This window comes from Panthera tigris, chromosome D2 (genome assembly GCF_018350195.1).
Source record: "Panthera tigris isolate Pti1 chromosome D2, P.tigris_Pti1_mat1.1, whole genome shotgun sequence".
Taxonomy (NCBI): Eukaryota; Metazoa; Chordata; class Mammalia; order Carnivora; family Felidae; genus Panthera; species Panthera tigris.
In genome coordinates, this window is record NC_056670.1 from 66,135,568 (window position 1) to 66,155,783 (window position 20,216).

A 20,216-nucleotide genomic window follows, 5' to 3' on the forward strand; every position below is an offset into this window, starting at 1 on the left:
GGATCGAAGGTGTTATGTTAGCATAAAATCACAATAATTAACTAGAATAATCCAACCCCTGGGTATCAACAGACATTCATAGAGTCATTGGCAAATGTAATGAAGAAATTGTCACCATTATGCATATTTGATGTAAGTTTTAATTAACAAAGTATGAGCCTGGGCCTTAAATAATTTCCTAATGGAGGGTAAGACCTCTTCTTATTTAACATTATTCATTGAAAAATGTTCATCAGCAGCAATATTGCATAGTGTAACAAAACTCTCTCATCTAATAAAAGCAGTTAAGATAATCAAACTACAGTTTCAAGAATAATCACAATCAGGATTTGCTAAATATTCCCTGGACTCTTGTATTGCTTTTGTCAAGTAGATGGAACGCAGTGCTCTTCTGTCCTGCTCTCATTATTCCATACAGTGTTAACCCTTACTCCTTCAAAAGAAAGGACTGTGAGCTGCTCTATGTGGCACTAGGGTGACTTTGCTTGCTGCCAACACTAGAAATCATGCCCGGTTGAGAAAGATTCAGAGCTAGGTCTACTGCCTCAAAGACTCCAGAAACTCATTACCTGGTTCAGCACATCTGTAGGCCATTGAAACTTTGACATGGTGGCACAGATGGTCAAAGAGATATGACTCTAAGCAAAATCAAAAGTCCCATAGACCCTTCAATGGGGGTAGGCATTGGGTGATATTTTCAAGCCACTCGTTATTTTACAAAAATAACATATTAAGTTTAGAGAAGGAGCAGGATTTTGGTTCCCTGTCAATTCTAAAATTTAAAATATATATATATTTCAAAGAGCTGATGACCTAATCCCTCACATCTTACTGAGCCTAGGCCACTTTTTTTAATTTTTTTTTAATGTTTATTCATTTTTGAGAGACACAGAGAGACAGAGCATGAATGGGGGAAGGGCAGAGAAAGAGGGAGACACAGTATCCGAAACAGGATCCAGGCTCTGAGCTGTCAGCACAGAGCCCAATGTGGGGCTCGAACTCACGAACCAGGAGATCATGACCCGAGCCGAAGTTGGCCACTTCACCAACTGAGCCACGCAGGCACCCCTTGAGCCCAAGCCTTCTAAACACATGCCGTCCTGTCCCTCTTTCCTATGAAATGTACAAGTAACACTAAACTTAGAATTACATTAGCATGGAATTTTATTCTTTATGGTGGAAACATTAAGCACATCTGCCATTAAAGTTTTCCATTGTATGTACTGATAAGGAAATAAATTGTCACCATAGTAGAGATGTTTTAATGTTCTCCAAGTACATTATTTGCACATTTGATTGTAAGCCATCAATAAGTGCTTTCCAAGAGATTTTTCCTTAGCAGAAAGAAAAGAGTTCATAGAAGTGTATTTGGAATTATGGAAACATGCACAATGTATTTGAAACATTAAAGGTAGATATGATTTTCATAATGCCAAGTGATAAGAAATATATTGAAATAATTATCTTTCTTACTAATAATGACTATTTCTATAAGGGAGATAGATGGGGAAATTTATCTGGAGGTTATACCTTTAAATAGCTATATTAAAAGCGGTTACAAAATGACTTCTGAAGTCTGGATGCAATTGAAGAGAATTTGGCCAGGCCATTTCCATCACAATAGGATTTTTGAAGTGGAGTGCAAAGGGAAAAAAGGGCCCATTACAGACAGATCACCTGATGCAGCCCTAGCGATAATGTGAAATTGTTCCAAAAGGTAATGTCTGCAGGGCTTTATCCAGATTCCTCTGAAGTGGATAGTCTGAAAAATGCACCATTCTAATGACCCTCCTTCTTTCTTTTTAGTTTGTAAGCCCATTTCCTAATAGCAGTAATGACTAGTCTGCCTACTGATTCATCTTCCATTAAAGATAAAAGAAAGCAGTATTTTGGGACCACCACCCATGGGAGAGAGTTGCCTGCAGGTCCTAGGTGATAAAAAGGTGAGAGTTGGGGTTATATCATGAGCTTTTTAAAGCCCCAACTCACCTGAAACTTTGGTAGATGCACCATATGCTTTATCCCACAAGGAGCCTGATAACATAAAGAGCAGCCTGAACAACATGGAAGTGAATTGCATGAGCTGTGTCAAGGGGGGTGGGGTGAAGACACCTTGCATGACACATATGTACCTCTTCTTGAGTCTCATCTGTAGAAAAGACTACTGCTCCTTGAGCAGGAAAGAGACATCTATGTGTTACATAGATGGAGGCAGCACAGCATCCAGATGTCAAATTAATCAGCCAGAGATTCAGTGCCATAAATCATATCCTAACTCTTCCACTACTACATGGGCAATTAAGTCACAGGGAAAGTAAAACTCAGACAGCACTATGTAAAAACACTGAGGCCTAATACAGTGTCTCCAACAGGACTGTATCGGTGCTAACAATGGTCAGGGCATTTTCCTTGACATTGTTATGTTATTTAACACTTGCTGCCATCACCCTGAGGAAGATCATCTGGGTTCTCTTGATTCCATGGACTTCTTTCTTTCATCTCATGGACATCTACTGATTTCACACTCTTGCTTTCTCAAAACTCCAGAGACCACCACCTTCTGTATAAGATAAACAGACCCTACCGTTCTCAGCCCTTTAGCAGTCACTTAAGGAAAAGAGAAGCAAATTGGGAAGGAAAGAGATCTGGGCAGATGCTTTAGGTTAGATAGCACCCATCATGGGTATCACTATTCGCAAACAATGTGTACTACATTCTAAGTGCAAATTGTTTGGATGAAACAAAAAAGCATTGTCTGAATTAGTGTTCTGGTTCAGTGGAGAGAATAGTTAGAAATGCAAAAATATGTAGATGCACATGTGATGGACCCCATTTGGACTTCTAAAATTAACCGAGGAGATTTTTAGAACCAGGAAATAAGGGTAGAAGGCTAGCAAGAAAGTGGGTGCTAGGTATCATTGTGATTTCAACATTAAATATCAATGTGACCTTATTTGTCCACAAAGCCTCTTGTGGCTGGTAACATACCAGCCACTATCTCAAATTAGATTATAAACCCTTTGAATTTGGAAAGTGTCATTCACTTTTATATCCTCAAACCTAAAATAGTATTTAGCACACAGAAGGAATCCATTAGGTGTTAGTTAAGTAAATAAATATCTAAATATTGAATGAATATAAATAATGTACATCTACCTACCATAGAAACTGAAGGGACAGTCTCCAACTACTGTGTCTTTATTCTTTTCTGCTAAATTATTAGGGTAACAATCACCTATTCCCAGTGCTCACTGAACTCAGACAAGAAAACGTTTAAGTTTGTGACGGGAAGAACAAATTCTTCCTCTAGCCTTCAAGGTCTTCCAGCTGGACTAAGAATTAAATTTACATGAGACAGATTAACAGGGGGAAAAAGTTAAAGTTTTATTATGTACGCACAGAGGCCCAATAATGAAATCAAGACCTAAAGAAATGTCCAAGGCAAGTAGTTTTTGTACATTTTGACAGAGACAATACATTTGTGAGGAACTGCCAGGGTAAAGAAAAGAAATGTTTGGAAGCTTCAGTTAGTAGGGGATTCTAGCAGAATTTAGCCTAAAGTAATAGATTAGAAAAAAGTAACAAGGTTTATTTCTATAGTGTTATCAGCTTTAAGGTCGCCATCTCTGGTGATAAGGAGGTCTTTTTACTTCTTAGTAGAAGGAAACTATTTTTCACATGAGAGATTTGTTTCTTGCTTTTAGGGACACAAAGGAGTATCTGAGTGTCCTTGCACTTGTTTCTTAAGTAACTTTTATTTAAAATAATTAACATGCCAAAGCGGCACATTTGGGGGCAGCCTGCCCTTGGCCCCTATATTCAGAACAAGAAAAAGATAAAAACAATTTCAAAAAAGAAGGATACATTTAAAAAAGTAAAATGTCTTTGGATGGTAATGATGTGTCAGTGTAAGTTCATGGATTGTAACAAAATGTACCACTGTGGTACCGGATATCAATAGGGGGAGATTATGCATGTGTGGAGACAAGGCATATGAGAACTCTTTGTAACTTCTATTCAATTTTGCTGTGAAACTAAGATTGCTCTAAAAACAGTTTATTAATTTTGTTAACTTTTTAAAACTCTTTCTTTCTTTCTTTCTTTTTCTGAGAGAGAGAGAGAGAGAGAGAGAGAGCTTGCAACGAGTCACGGAGGGGCAGAGGGAGAGAGAGAATCTTAAGCAGGCTTCACGCCCAATGTGGAGCCCGGATATGGGGCTCAATCTCACAACTGTGAGATCATGACCTGAGCTGAAATCAAGAATCAGACACTTAACCAGCTGAATTACCCAGTCTCCCCTCAAGTTTATTAACTTTTTTAAAAAAGTAAGTATTGGGGTAGAAAGAATAAAAACATGTAGTCCTAGAAGCAAAGCCAGGCATTTTCCTAAGGTGTTCATGCAGGCATTGTTTTCAGCACTTTACATATCTTACCTCATTTAATTCTCTAAAAACTCCATGAAGGAAGTGCTATTATCCATATTATTGTCTCTGTGCTCTATTCTGGTGCCTTCTCCAAGGTGTAGAGGTGGGATTTGAACCCAGGCCACCTGGCTGCAGGGTTTATACACTCAAATTCTACTCTTTGCTGCCTCACAAATGTGTGCTGCATCTGCGCAGGAAATAAAGCGGACTACCTGTCTCTATCGCATTTAGTAAAAGGCTTTTTCAATACCTTATTATATAAATCAGAAAAAAAATCACATGGCTCCAATTTTACTAAAGCTTAGAAAATTAAACACACACGCGCGCACACACACACATATACACGCACACACACCCCACATGTAATTTAGAGTTTGATGTCTAGTATCTTCTTCAAAACATGGGGACTACAGGACTTAAATGCTATCACAATTTTCCTTTTATTATTATTCAAAGATTAGAACTTCTTGGACACCAGAGAGATAACTAGCATATGTTATTTCAAGTTCCTCACCACAATACTGAATGAAATCCTACGTAATAGGAACCTTAGTCAAGTGGAGCAGGTGTTAGCAGTGTATGATACAATCAGATTCTTCCCTTATCTCAGTGCCTGCAGCCCAAGCCTTTCTAGCTAGAAAGGATTTACCATTCCCCCTGAGGGACAAAGAAAAGTGAACCTCAGAAAAGAGAGTGCTCACAATGGCAGGAATACCAATGCTCCAGGGTGACTGTAGCAACAAACAGGGGTTAATGCATCCAAGGCACACACTACCCAACATGAGAAAGTAATATCAAATGAAAGATGTTTATTGAATTGGCCTCTGAAACAGAGAAATGCCCAATCGCATAGCTGATGAAAAAAATTAGCTCGCTACTAAACCTTAAATGGATCAATAATCTATTAACTCTAACCTTGTTAGCAAGAGCTTGCAGTACAATACATGACCTGCCTTTTTAAACAAGCTATCTTCAATGTCTATCTTTGACTAAAATAATTTTCTTTTTCCATACTTGGCAATGATATACTTAATATTCCATATTGCAGGTCTCCCCCACTATCCAAAAGTAGACCTTCCCTATGAAAACTTTAAGCCTTTCAAAATGGCATAAAGAGAACCATTACCATTAGCATTACTGTATATGGAAATTTTTTGCGTGCTCCCCAACCCAAAAAATAACTTCTCTTAGGCTTTTCTGATACCCTAGAACACATCTTGCTAATGGAGGTGCAAAATAAATTGAGATAAAGCAAAGAAGCCACAGTCTAGAGCTCTAGCAGCTTGATGCTGGGATGCTGAGTGTAGTTCCTGGGGAAGGTGGCACTCTCAATGCTCAGGGCACACTGCCTCTGTAAAGGTTCACAGCAAAACAATCCCTGAATGCTAGTTTGGCTTCTTTTCTTTTCTTTTTTTCTTTTCTTTTCTTTTTTTTTTTTTTTGTAAAAGCAAAAACCCTCTTCAGATTTCTTTCAGTTAGAGAAAACAGGTAAGCAAGGTGGCACAACGTAAACTTTCAAAAAGCAACACAAACCTGTATCAAAGTGAATTTTTACCTTTCTTCAAAGGCAGTTCACCTTCAAGGCCTTTCAAGATCATTACATATGTATCATTTTATTCAGATGATAATAGCATGATTTTTATTTTATGAGCAGAAACCACAGCAGAGACTCAGACAATAGTCAGTGAATCTCCACAGTCATAATGAAATGCTATGAAGCCTTTGGTGACAAATCATATTCATAAAGCCATTGTCTTATCAGCATAAATATTCTCATCCACATTCACCTATAGGCAAGAGTGAGAAGTCAGTAAAGGACCATGCAGAAAATGCTCTGATGGGGAAATGCAGGGAGAATGAGAGTAGGTTGATGGAGTGAGGGTAGTTGTAGGGTGAAATCTCCATATTCATACAAGCTAAAAGAGAGTGTATCTTGTCAAATAAAAGTGTGTTGGGGGGACTGCTAGATAACCTTGATTATTTCTTTCTGTTCTCTGTTATTATTTCCCTCCTGTGACAAACTTCAGGATGGACAGCAAGGCAAGCCCCATGTATAAATGAGAGAACAGATCATCCAGGGACCTGGCAGCAGTTGGGGACACTGTCTCATGTTGTTATGTTTCAGCCAGCCCCCTACAGGCAAATGTATGTTTCTCTTCTAAGTAAACCTTAGTTCTTGCTATGACCCAAACCTACTCATCAGAAGGGTTGGCAGGAAAAGCCTCCAATGCTGCAATCTTAAGAAGGGAGGAGAGGGAAGACAGAAGTTCTGAAATAAAGTACCAACATGATGTAAAGAGAAGCAAATGCTAGAAGAAAAGCCAAGAAAAGGTGAGGAACTTCAGGCCAGACATAAGGAAGTTCTCCATAGCATTTAGAATGAACAAAGACTGAAATGACTGCCCAAGGAGGTTTCATAAACACTTTGAGCTAGTTAGCAAATATTACAAGAAAGTGCAGGCTATCCTTAACATCAGCCAAATGTTTGTGGGGTCCTTTGGAAAATAAAGGAGAAAAGGAGAAGATTATCGTTGAAAATTTAAAGACTCCTGAGTCTGCAGAAATCCTCAGGCAACTGGCTTTCAGCCAGTATGTATTTGACACCTATCTTCTTGAGTGCTATGCCAAGTACTAAAGATATAAAAATGAAAAGTCAGCATCCCTACTCTCAAGAGTTTAAAAAGTTTGGAGAGGAATAGTTCAGCTTCTGAATGGATAAAGCCACCTATGGCAAAACGTGGGAAAACAATTTCAAATGGTTTAGACAGTCAGTGACAAGGCAGTAACAGAATCTAAGAATCATCAGCAACTCCATAGCATCATAAAAGAAAGGAAAATTGGAAGAGAAGAAAATATATTCTGTCATTACAAAACCTATTGGAAAGTTTAGTCTTTCTGAATTTGTGTTTGTGTATTATTTGTGGTGTGTGTGTGTGTGTGTGTGTGTGTGTGTGCTTGTATGTGTCACATTTGGAGACTCTGAGTTACATCTATTACAACTGCCAAATTCTTGCCTTGTTCTTCCTGCTTATTCAAATTTATACAAAATTTGTTTTATAAAGCAGACAAAACTTGAGTTATTATAAATATGATACTGACTTTTTAAATTTTATTTTAGATGCAGTATCAAATATGATGAAAAAACCAAAAATGAACAAAATACATTTTGGAATGAGACAGGCCATATAAAGCAGACAAAACTTGAGTTATTATAAATATGATACTGACTTTTTAAATTTTATTTTAGATGCAGTATCAAATATGATGAAAAAACCAAAAATGAACAAAATACATTTTGGAATGAGACAGGCCATGTAATTAATTTCTGTTATTTACTCAGTATATATCCTTGAATAAGTACAACTTCTGCAAATATTCAGTTTCCTCATCCATAAAATAGAAGTGATTAGCCTTACTGTGATGTAGGAAGACTAAACAAGGTAGTACAGACAAGTGTGGGTATAGTTTCTGGGGCAGAAAATGCACTCAAATATTTATGATATTGACCAAATTTTATTAATAAATTACCATATTAATGTATTTTATTCTTTATTCCTCAAAAACCATTGCAAAGCAGGAATAATTATTATCCCCTGTTTTCAAATAAGGAAACGAAGCTTTTCAAAGTTTCAATGACTTTCCCTTATTAGCCAACTCTGTTTCTGGAAGGACTGAAGTATCATGTTTGCTTCGGGCTTTTTGGAGATGTGGAGGATAATGTACAAACAGTTTGTGGGTCATATGCAGCATGGCCTTATATTTTATCATACACATGGGATTACTTTTGAGAGAGGAAAAGGATGCTAAATGGATGGAATGCTAAGAAAACACAAACATGAAAGTGTCCTGGGTGAAATAAGACTTAGTAGTTATTTGTAACTTCAAACCCCAAAAAAAGTATGAAGGAAGAATAAAACTAAACTATAAATAACAAAAATAAAATAACACTTCTAAACAACCATGTCTCAAAGAAGAAATCACAAAGAAATTAGAAAATATTTTGAATGAAATAATAATGAAATCCCAAGTATCAAAAGTTGGGGGGTGTAACTAATGCCATTGTTAGGAAAAAATTTACAGTTATAACAATTATATTAGAAAACAAGAAATTTCCAAAGCCAATGTTCAAATATCTCACCTTAAGAAGCTAAGAAGAGGAGCAAATTAAGTCAAGAGTAAAAAAAAAAAAAGGGGGGGGGCAGTAAAGATAAGAGTGAAAATCCATAAAATGAAAAATAAAATCACTGAAACCAAAAGCTGGTTCTTTGAAAAGATCAATAAAATTAATAAACTTCTAAGTAGACTGATCAAAAAAATGAAAGGGAAGAAACAGTATCAGGCATGAAAGGGAGACATCACTACAGATACTACAGATAACATGAATAACTTTTTCTTGCTACCTTGACAACTTAGATGAAATGGAAAATTCCTTGGACTACAAAAGTTACAAAAACAAACACAAAACAAAGTAGCAAGTGTTAGTAGCCCTAGAACTACTAAAGAATTTAATTTATAGATAAAAAGAAAATTTCCACCAAGAAAATCTGAACCCATATAGCTTCACTGATAAATTTATTTATGTAAGAAATAAAACCAAAACAATACAAATTGATTAATGAAGACTTACACATATTAGGCAAAATTATTTAACCTCTCCAGGCTTTAGTTTCTTCACGTGCAAATCAGAATACCAAAACTCATAGGCTTGCAAAATGTTTAAATATAATTGATTTGCAGCTTTTATAGTACAGGGGCTGTCACATGAAGTATATAATAAGTGCTAATTATTAATTTTTATTATTTTATCTCATATCATAAAATGATAGTCATCTAAATATATTAAATCCATCAAATTTTTTCTCTTCCCTCAAAACCCTTCCTCCCAAATCTTGTAACCAAAAATGGAAAAACTATGAATTTGGGAAATTATAAAGACAATTTTAGATGCAGAACAAAATAAAGCCAAACAAACAAAATCACAGCCAAGAATCAGAGGACAATCCCTTGTTATAAGACTGATTGGATTCTGCCAGTTACTGCCCATCTAAAACTGCCACCTATAGATTCAGTTCTGCTCTAATTCTAAGATAAATCCAGACTTAGAGCAGAAAAGACTTCTGTATTTTCATCCTTTCCTCTTACTCTCCTGCCCCAAGCCAATGAACTCTTATTTAAGACCAGATGACTATTAGACCCCACTCTCCAGCCACATTCTTTATTATTCTAATACTGTTGAATGACTTCTGGTTTCTGAGCTGTACCCCAGTCCTGTTCTCTCCTGAGCAATACTTTCTACCACATCCCTACCCCAGTACCTACAGTTTACAAAACATGTCACCTGCATTCATCCTTTCAAAAATCATACCCAGACCTTAAAACTGATGCAGTTTATTTGTTGCAGTCCTGTAGAGCATGGAATGACTCAGAACAAATGTAGCGGTCCTCTAAGTGGAATTTCTAAACTAATAGACTCCACAGACTGATTATTTTAAAAATGTCTCAGTCGCCTAGACACAGATGAGCAAATGCTCTCCAGATCTTATTGAAATCATTGATGAGTCTGCCAGAATGCAATTTTGGTGTTTTTAAATGCATTTGACATAGCTGAGTTGATTTTTAATTTTATTTCTGTCAAAAAAAATCAACTAAAAAATGGTTTTTATGAACGTGCTCCACACTGTACTGGAAGCTATAGGCATTAAAAAGATGAGTAAACCACAGTTTATGACCTCAAAGATTTTACAATCCACTTGTAGATACACACACACACACACACACACACACACACACCAATACACAATAAAAAATGAAAACTTAATGAGGGTCACCACCTATTGATGATAGCCCTACAGGACTGAGCACTTTACAAAGGAGATTTTGCAGCCTTACACTCTCTAAATTCTCTCTTATTTTCTCCCCACTTTCACATTTAGCAAAACAGGCAGAACCAAGTCTACCAGATACCAAAGCTGATGCTCCTCCCACTGTAAACAAAACAAAGTAAAGCAAAATAATTGCAAAATCCTGGATTCCTCTTCAGGTTCTTATTCAGAGGTCTGGTCTTGTTTTTAGGACATCAGGTGATCTATTGTACAGCCAAGGAGGAGAACTGAACTAAAACAACAGTCATTATATGGTCCATATATACAATATATAATATGCAAAGAATATAGGTATAAAGAAAATTCTAGCAGGTAAGCTGGAAAGAAAAAATTTGCTCTACAACAGATATTTCCCAGCCACAAAAATTTAATGTTAATGAACTTGTTCCAAAGTCATAACTAATTAACTAATTATTAACTAACGAATCAAAATTAATTAATTAATGTATTAATATGCATATTAATCCTAAGAACCTGCATTGTATCTCCACAAGTACCATTCCTTTCATTTTAAGCATCAAAAAAAATTGGGAGTAAGTAGGGGTAGTTATTTTATTTATTTATTTCCTACTGAGAAAACCAAAGCTACACTTACTACAGGTCACACAGCTAACCAGTAACTAAGTTCTGTGCTCATTTCACTATTTAACTTTGGCCCACTCCAGTATCCCTACAGCTTAGTGACATTGAGGACTGTCTACATTATCTGTGCAACCCAATGCAAAATGAAAATTCAGAGCACCTTGTTCAAAGCGTGTCCAGAATTTCAAAATAGCAACTGCAGAGTATTAAACCTAGTGCAGAGTCCCTCTAAGTAACTGCACAGGTGTATGCCTATAAAGCTGCCCAATGACACCACTGCAAATTAGACTGTAAAATCAATAATTCAAGGAGCTACTAATTGAAGAATGCAAAGGGTATGGATGCATTAAAAATAATCACTTCTCCAGGAAGCACTGCAAAAGTACCTGTGACAGATGCAATCCAAGCTGTATGATCATAATCACCCTCCTCTAAGTAAATTATTCAGATTAGGAAATGCATGCCCATCAGCTTTTGGTGAAATAAGATAAACGCATTTCTTCCCAGGTTACTTACTGAACACATTAATATGTATTTTTCCCAAATGTAATGAATTGATATGCTGCAGACCATGACAAGGTGAAGGCATCAGAAAGTTCATTCAAGAGCAGAAAAACCGCCAAATTAACTTGTAGCTTTCAGCAAACCTACCCTATTTGGTCTATGCTTCCAGCACGTCATTTCAGAATAAAGAGCTTCAGGAAGGCAGCTACACAGGTGCCTTCACACCAGAGTAAAGGGCTGAAAAAAGCACCTGATGGTGCCAGCAGTGAACAGCAGATGTTTTCAGGGGAACTGGGATCAGTGGTTTAAATCCCAAGAGTAACATGATCTTCTAGAATGTGGAAAACCCCACCATTGTCCGTGATTTCTGTAGAATTCCTCAACACTGTAAAACTAATCAGGTGTGAGTGCCAGCTCCATTCCTTGTGAAGGAACAAGGAGCAACCAGCACATTCACCTTCTTGTCTGTTATCTGTACTTTGATCTTGTTAGGAAATCTCTGAAAACTGGAAATCTTGTGAAGAAAACTCCAGAATGATTTTTGAGCCAGGAAATGTGGGAAGTGGAGAAAGAGGGAAGAAAAGTTCCTTAAATGAATAAAATGTGTCTTTTGTCATTAAAAATAAGCTAAATGGGATCTAGAAAAAAAAAGAGAAAGCATTTAAATCTATCAAACATTGGGGCGCCAGGGTGGCTTAGTCAGTTAAGCGTCTCACTTCGGCTCAGGTCATGATCTCGTGGTTCATGGGTTTGAGCCCCACATGGGGCTCTGTGCCGACAGCTCAGAGCCTGGAGCCTGCTTCAGATCCTGTGTCTCCCTCTCTCTCTGCTCCTCCCCTGCTCACACTCTGTCTCTCTCTCTCTCTCTCAAAAATAAACATTAATTTTTTTTAATCTATCAAACATGAACAAGGGAAAAGTTACAGAAATGTTTCCCTTATTCTTCAAAACAAATGTCTATAGATTACAATTTCTTAATGGACAGCGATTATCATCTACACCATTTGGATGTCAATATAAACAGTTGCTTGTCCTGGAGTTCAACCAATCTGTATTCAAATCCCCAAAAGCTACTTAATGTGGGTAAGCTTGATTGTGGACATTAGTTTCTTTTGATCTGGAGTAACAAAACCAACTTAAGCAAATAGGAAATGATATCAAGGTATCTTACTAAATCCAAGAAATAGTTGAATAACCAAGTCATAGGAAGAGTCAGCACCAGGACAGCTCCAAAGACCTCAAATGGACTTGGTGGAACCTTTCCTCTTAATCTGTACCATCACAGCAACTTGGTCTCTGCTGAAAGATTCAGTGGAGTTCAAATAGAGAATATATCCACACTCTGAACTCTTAATACAGGTGTGTTAAGTTGAATGCATTGTATTGATAAGTACCACTTGCAGCTTACACATCCAGAAGTACTAAAATGTTCACAAATACCGAAAATACGTGGAACATGAACCTCAGCGTCTAGGACAGGACAGTGTTACTCCCAGACTCCTTTCACTTGCCCTGTTCTGCTCGTTGTGGGTGGATAAGAACTATGTTTGAGTAACTGAAGATAGAAAGAACTTGTGTACTATGGGTGTGCTTTCCCCAGAGATTATTACAGAGAAATTACCTTATCCACAGCATAGTGATAAGGATATAGATTTTCTATGACACAGCTGGGTTCAAATCCTAAATGACCCACTCCCTGGCCAGCTGTTTGAGGACTGGGAAAGACACAAACTATTTATGAACTTTAGTTTTTAAATAATACCATCTTTCAGTGAATATTAAGATAATGCAAAATCTTTGTGGAGACATGAAAACCATAGCAAGTTTCAAGGAATATGCTGTAATTGCCCTGTAATCTCATCCCCTGGGCCTGAGAATTAAAATTATAATTCTTGTAAATTTTCAATCTATGCATATATGAACATATATATATTCCCCACAATCACTGCTTTAGCTGCATCCCACAGATTTTGAAGTTTTGTTTCATTTTCATTCAGCTAAAATGATTTTCCATGGCAATTTTTTCCTAAGCCCATTAATAATTTAGAAGTGTGCTATTTAATTCAAACTTTCGGGGATTTCCAAGATATCTTCCTATTATTGGTTTCTTATTTACTTCTGTTGTGATCACAGAACATACTCTGTATGGTTTCAGTCTTCATAATTTACTAAAGATTGTTTTATGGCTCAGCATGCGATCATCTTAAGTGTTCCATGTGCGCTTGAAAAGATTGTTTTCTGCTCTTATAGGATGCTATGTTCTATAAACATCAATTAGTTCCGGTTCTTCATAGTGCTGTTCAGTCTTCTACTTATTACTGTTTTTCTGTGGCAATTATTAAATCAAATTTTAGATTAATATTTTGAAATCTCCAATCATAATTACAGGTTTATCTAACACCCTTTAGGTAATGCCAAACTTCACCTTATGCATTTTCTGTTTCTTAGGCACACGCATTTTGATTATGTTTTGTTTATGAATGAACCCTTTTGTCATTATGAAATTTTCCTCTTTGTCTCTGGGAATCTTCCTTGGTGTGAAGATGATTTTTTCTGATATTATTCACTCCAGCTCTCTCAAGTTCACTCACTGTATTCAATATTTTAAAATATATTTTCAGGCCTTTTCATTAAACCTATCTCTATCTTTTTATCTAAGTGTTTCTTGTAAATTCAATATAACTAGATCTTCATTTCAGATCCAGTTTTATGATCTCCACTTTTATTTTTTTAATGTTTGTTTTGTTTTAATTTTTGAGAGAGAGCACGAGCTGGGGAGGAACAGAGTGGCAGGGACAGAGGCTCCGAAGCGGGCTCTGCACCGTCAGCAGTGAGCCCAACGCAGGGCTCGAACTCACAAACCGTGAGATCATGACCTGAGCTGAAGTTGGACACTCAACCAGTTGAGCCACCCAGGTGCCCCACTATCTCCACTTTCATGTATTTAGATCATTCAATTATCGACATTGTTATGTGTAAAGCTACTATCTTTGCACTTTATTTTCTATACATTCAATCTTTTCTGTGTCCCTTTTTTCCCACCTTCTTTGGGATTAATAGAATAGTACTGTATTTCATTCTAGTTCCACTTTGGCTTCTTCTTTTTTTTTTTTTCTTAACAAATTTTTTTTTACATTTATTTTTGAGAGACAGAGAAAAACAGAGTGTGAGTGGGTGAGGGGCAGAGAGGAAGACACAGAATCTGAAGCAGGCTCCAGGCTGGAACTCATGAACCGTGAGATCATGACCTGAGCTGAAGTCGGACGCTTAACTGACTGAGCCATCCAGGTGCCCTGACTTTGGCTTCTTAACCATACGTCCTTGTTTTGTTTTGTTTGTGGTTGCTCTATAGTTAAAATACCCATCTTTAACATGTCATAGTCTATCTTCAAATATTATAGCCCTTCATGTATGACATAAGAACCTTAGAACAATATCCTTCCATTCCTTCTGTAATCCTTCATGCTGTTGTTAGACATTTCAACAAGAATTTAATACAAGGTATATTCTCCTCAGATTTGTACCAAGTCCCTTTCCCCTAAGAAGTATGTGAAAAGTACCAATTTTCAATATCCTTACCAACCCCTTGGAATTGCCACATTTTAAAATGTGTGCCAAGATGGGGGCACCTGCTTGGCTCAGTTGGTTAAGTGTCTGACTCTTCATTTTGGCTCGGGTCATGATTTCACAGTGGTGAGATCAAGCCCCACATTGGGCTCCACACTGAGTGCTTGGAATTCTCTCTCCTGCTTTCTGCCCCTCCCTCCTCAAAATAAATAAACTTTAAAAAATTTAAAATTTGTGCCAATATTATATTTATAAAATAATATATCATAATTGTTTTACTTTGCATTTCCGAAATAAAATTCTTGAGTATCTTCTCATTATTTATTGGCCACTGTTTCCTTTCTGTCAATGAAATGTTCATATATATTTTACACATTTCCATGGGGCTGTTTGTCTTTTTCTTACTGATTTGTAAGTTTTTATTTAATAAATTATAGATATTTATCCTCTATTCTATGCATTAAAAATACTCTCCTTGTCTTCAGCTTGCCTTTGGACTTTTTCTATATTTTTAGATAGACACTTTTTTTTTAATTTACTGAAGTCAAACTTCTTAATATTTTCCGTTATGGTCTTGGCTTTTTGGATGATTAAAATAAATTCTTCCCAGCTCTTTTTTTTGAGAGAGGGAGACAGTGATAGAGACAGAGTGTGAGCTGGGGAGGGGCAGAGAGAGAGGGAGACACAGAATCTGAAGCAGGCTCAAGGCTCTAAGCTGTCAACACAGAGCCCAACGTGGGGCCCAAACTCCTGAACTGGGAGATCATGACCTGAGCTGAAGTCAGACACTTAACCAACTAAGCCACCCAGGCACCCCTTCCCAGTTCTAATAAAATAGTCTCTGTATTTTCTTCTAAATGTTCAAAAATTTTGCTTTTCACATTTAGGCCCTTAATCGTTCAGAATTTAAACTTTCTACTTAACTTTTGTACTGTTTTTCACACACCTTACTCACAACTACATTCCCACACTGTATCCCCTTACCTTGATACTGATTTTTTTATAGTTCAGCTTAGTTACCACTTCCTTAATGAAGCTTTCCTTGACTACTCGAGCCCTCAATGACTTTCCCTCCTCAACTTCCTAAGACATTTATCACTGAGCTTTGCTGTTAATGAATGCCTATGCACCATTGTGAGTTAGACAGCTGCAAACATTCAAGCAGATAATCTTAATGAATCAAGAGGGCTGGAATTAAAGACTATAAAGAGAATGGTATAGCATAGTGTTGTTTCAAGGGGAGTTGCTACTCAGCTCTAGTCAATTATTTCTATGTGGTACGTAAGCTCAGCATGGCTAGATCTATTTTTTTTTCAATAGAACACAGGAATTCAAAAAAAAAATGTTAATGTTTATTTATTTTGAGAGAGAGTGTGTGTGTGAGCAGGGGAGGGACAGAGAGAGGGAGAGAGAGAGAATCCCAAGTAGGCTCCATGCTCAGCGCAGAGCCTGACACAGGGCTCAATCCCACAACGGCAGGATCATGACCTGAGTTGATATCAAAGTTGGACACTCGACCGACTGAGCCACCCAGGTGCCCCAGGAATTCAAAATTTTTTATGTGAGATATTCTGACATTTAAAAATTGCCCACTCACGTCAAGATATTTTTAAAGCATTATGTGTGTGTATTACAGGGGTGGGTGGTTATCTCCTGGTCAGAATCAGCCATTCCACTACCAATCTCTAACCTCTGGTTTGACTATTTCTTACCAGTTGATCAGTTTAATCATCTCTTCAATTAAATCATAAACTCCTTGAGTATAGGAATACCCATTTAGTAACCACCACAGAAGCCGTCACAGGAAGAAGCTTATGATAAATGCTCCATATACCCGTGACTGACTGTTGACTGACAGTAGACATCATACGCACACCTGCACTACAGTCCTGTCCACAGTCAGGTGCTAAGAAGAGGAATGGAGCGGATCCCACAAAGCACTACAACCAAGATGGCTGCCCATCCAGTAACTGTTTGTCATTCCAGTGAGGCATGCTTAGAAAACAGATCCTCCCAAAGCCAGGTTGTTTCTTTCCAGGGCTGGGATGCCAGGACACATTCTGGATAGTCTGCCAGGACAAACTGAAATTCAAGAGTTTTTAGGTACCAGAGGTCTAGGTACTACAAACAGCAGATGCCCAGTTCCCAGAGACACAAACAGAGGAGTAGAGAGAAGTAGAAAATGCCTCCAACCCTTTCATCTTTTAGGAGAAGAAAATCCTGCCTCTGAGGAAAGCTGTGGCATGGTCAGTGTTGTTTATTTGTAGTTCTGGGTCCTTACCCTGAGAATCCCCAAACTCCCAGTATCAAGTTCACTTATCGACTGAGGAATGAACCAAAGGACTGCCTCTGCAGTGAAGCTAGGCTTTGAGCAGGAGCCAGACACTCAGATTCAAAACTTGAGTTTATCCCTAAAGATTCCTACCTGAGGTGCTTGGCCTCCTCTCTGACTCTGTCTTCTCACCTTTAAAGTAACATTCAAATTACAACTCCCTCTTAGTTGGAAAAGCAGTGTCAGGGTGGTAAGGAGCAGAGACTCAAGTAAGACAAGAATTTTGGCCTACTAGCTGAGTGACCCAGAGAACATTACTTAACCTCTCTGTGCCTGAGTTTCCACACCTACAAAATAAGGATATATAGAATTCAGCCCACTGGGTTCCTTTGGAGACCTAATGACATTATACATGTAAAGCTCATTACAAATGATAGGTTTGAGTTCATGGGTAGACTGTAAGGCATCATGGATCTTTTATTCCATTCTCCAGACAAAATAGCCCAAAGTGGCCATTCCATTGTTATTGTATTGTTATTATTGTTATTCAAAACCCAAAACTGTAGAGTTGGAAGAAGGAAAACTTCTCAGCAGGATCTATTTCTGTTGAAAGCTAATGTGTTCCCTCCTCTAAGGCTACACAGCTTTCACCCCCCGTGCCTCATGCCTACCTGAAAACAGGCCCAGGCAAAAGCACTTCTGTGAATAGGAAGCAAATCTTCAATGGTGCTTCAAAATATTATACCAAAAAAGTCCCAAAAGTTACTAACGTGCACCTCTGAGCATGTGTCTCTTTGCTGCATGGTCTCTGGATGTGCCTCCATGTACCTCTCCATATCTCCGTAAACACAGGTCTCTGTCAACTTCTGTGCATCTCTGTGGGTATCTTGGTCTACATGTACACATGTGAGTTCTTGTCTTGTGTCTCTTTTTGGGTGTAGCTATGTCTCTCCATGAAACCATATCTATGCATATCTGTGAGCATGTATCTCTGTGTCTATGTTGTGAAAGTGTGTATGTCTATGACTATACTCCTTTTTTCTATTAAATTCTAGGATTGTGTCTTTCTGCCAGCATATATGTCTCTATGTGTGTCAGGAGCTATAATCTCTAACTGTGTTGGGGGGCGGGGCACACGCCTCTGTCTGTGATGTGTCTCTCATCAAGGTTGTGTGTGTCTGCAATCTCCATGTGTGTCTGTCACCGAAACTCCCTTTTTGTGTCCCATACCAAATGAGTGATGTTCATGTGTGTCTGTGTGATAAAAGGACAGAACTGAACCACTTCAATTTGGCCCATCCGTGCTCATAAGTTAGTCTGTGTTGTAACCCTGGGAAAACACAGGCCATTGGTCCTCAATCTAACTGCACAGTTTCTGTGGAGCTTTTAAAGAAATACTGATGTCCTAACTCCGCTTGCAGAGATTACAATTGCCATGTATTACTCTGCAGTGGAGACCATATATGAGACTTTGTAAAGCACCCGGGTGATTCTAATGTGCAGCCATGGTTGAAAACAATGACAGTGGGCAAATGGACAGGCCTCTGCTATTCTCCTTAGGAAGCTAAAAACTGCTTTCCTTGCCTGCGACATCAAACATATCAGTGGGAGAGGCAGAGGATTTTGAATAAATTACCCACCCAGGGCAGAAAAGGCCAGACCCCTCCTCTGCCTTTCTAAGGAGGGGAGTGCTTAGCACAAAGGATGCTGTAAGCAAACGGGCTCCAAGTAAACCTATGAAAACAATGGAGGAAAATGCTCCTCTAGACCCAAACCTTCTTCCATTCCAGTAGACATTTGTTTCCTTTTACATATATGTCTAATTAAAAAAATGTAGTGCGTTTTCACTCATATGTGGATCCTGAGAAACTTAACAGAGCACCATGGGGAAGGGGAAGGGGAGGAAAAAACGTTACAGAGAGGGAGGGAGGCAAACCATAAGAGACTCTTAAATACTGAGAACAAACTGAGAGCTGATGGGGGGTGGGGGAGAGGGGAAAGCAGGTGATGGGCATTGAGGAGGGCACCTGTTGGGATGGGCACTGGGTGTTGTATGGAAACCAATCTGACAAATTATATTTAATAAAATAAATAAAATAAAATAGAATAGAATAAAATAAAATAAAATAAAATAAAATAAAATAAAATAAACTGACATGAGTGTCTAGTCAAGACACATGCCCAGTATAAGAGTAACACTTTTGGGAACAGAGAAATAAAATAAAACAAAAAAAAAAAAAAAAAAGATGTAGTGGTACCTTAATTTCCATATGAACTCATCACATTTACTGCAAATGTTTTGCAAACCAAAAGAGGATTTATGAGTATAATAAACCAAGTGCTTCATAGAAATTTAAACTTGAATGCATTTTTGAGCATTTTTTACCAAGGAAAAGGAGTTACAAGAGGAAGGGTCCAGAATGGGAAAAAAATTCTCTTTTGTAGGAGGGAAGATAAAAATGAGTGGTACCTGGGTGACCTGGTTGAGCATCCACCTCTTGATTTCAGCTCAGGTCATGATCTCACTCTTGGGATCAAGCCCCACATTGGGCTCTGTGCCCGGTGTAGAGCATGCTTGGGATTCTCCCTCTCCCTCTTCCTCTGTCCCTCCCCCACATGCGTGTGCTCTCTCTCTGTCTCTCTCTCTCTCTCTCTCTCTCTCTCTCTCAAAAAATAAAAAATTAAAGATGAAAATGAGAAAGAATCCAAGAAGATGAAGGGAAGGAAATAAAATCTTAGATGCTTAGACCCTGGGAATCAGAGCCACCACATCCCATAAGATGTTTTTGTGCAGATTAAAAAAAAGGTTCTCTTTGCGTAGGATTCAACCCCACTCATCTTCAGAGCATGGTGCTTTCTGGGCATTGGAGTCTGTGGGAAAGGGTCTTGTAACTACTGCCTCTGGAGAAGTTCTAAAAATCTGAAGGTCTTCCACCCATGTAGACAGACTCATATTTAGCCAAGAGAAAGGTAAATTTGCAAATG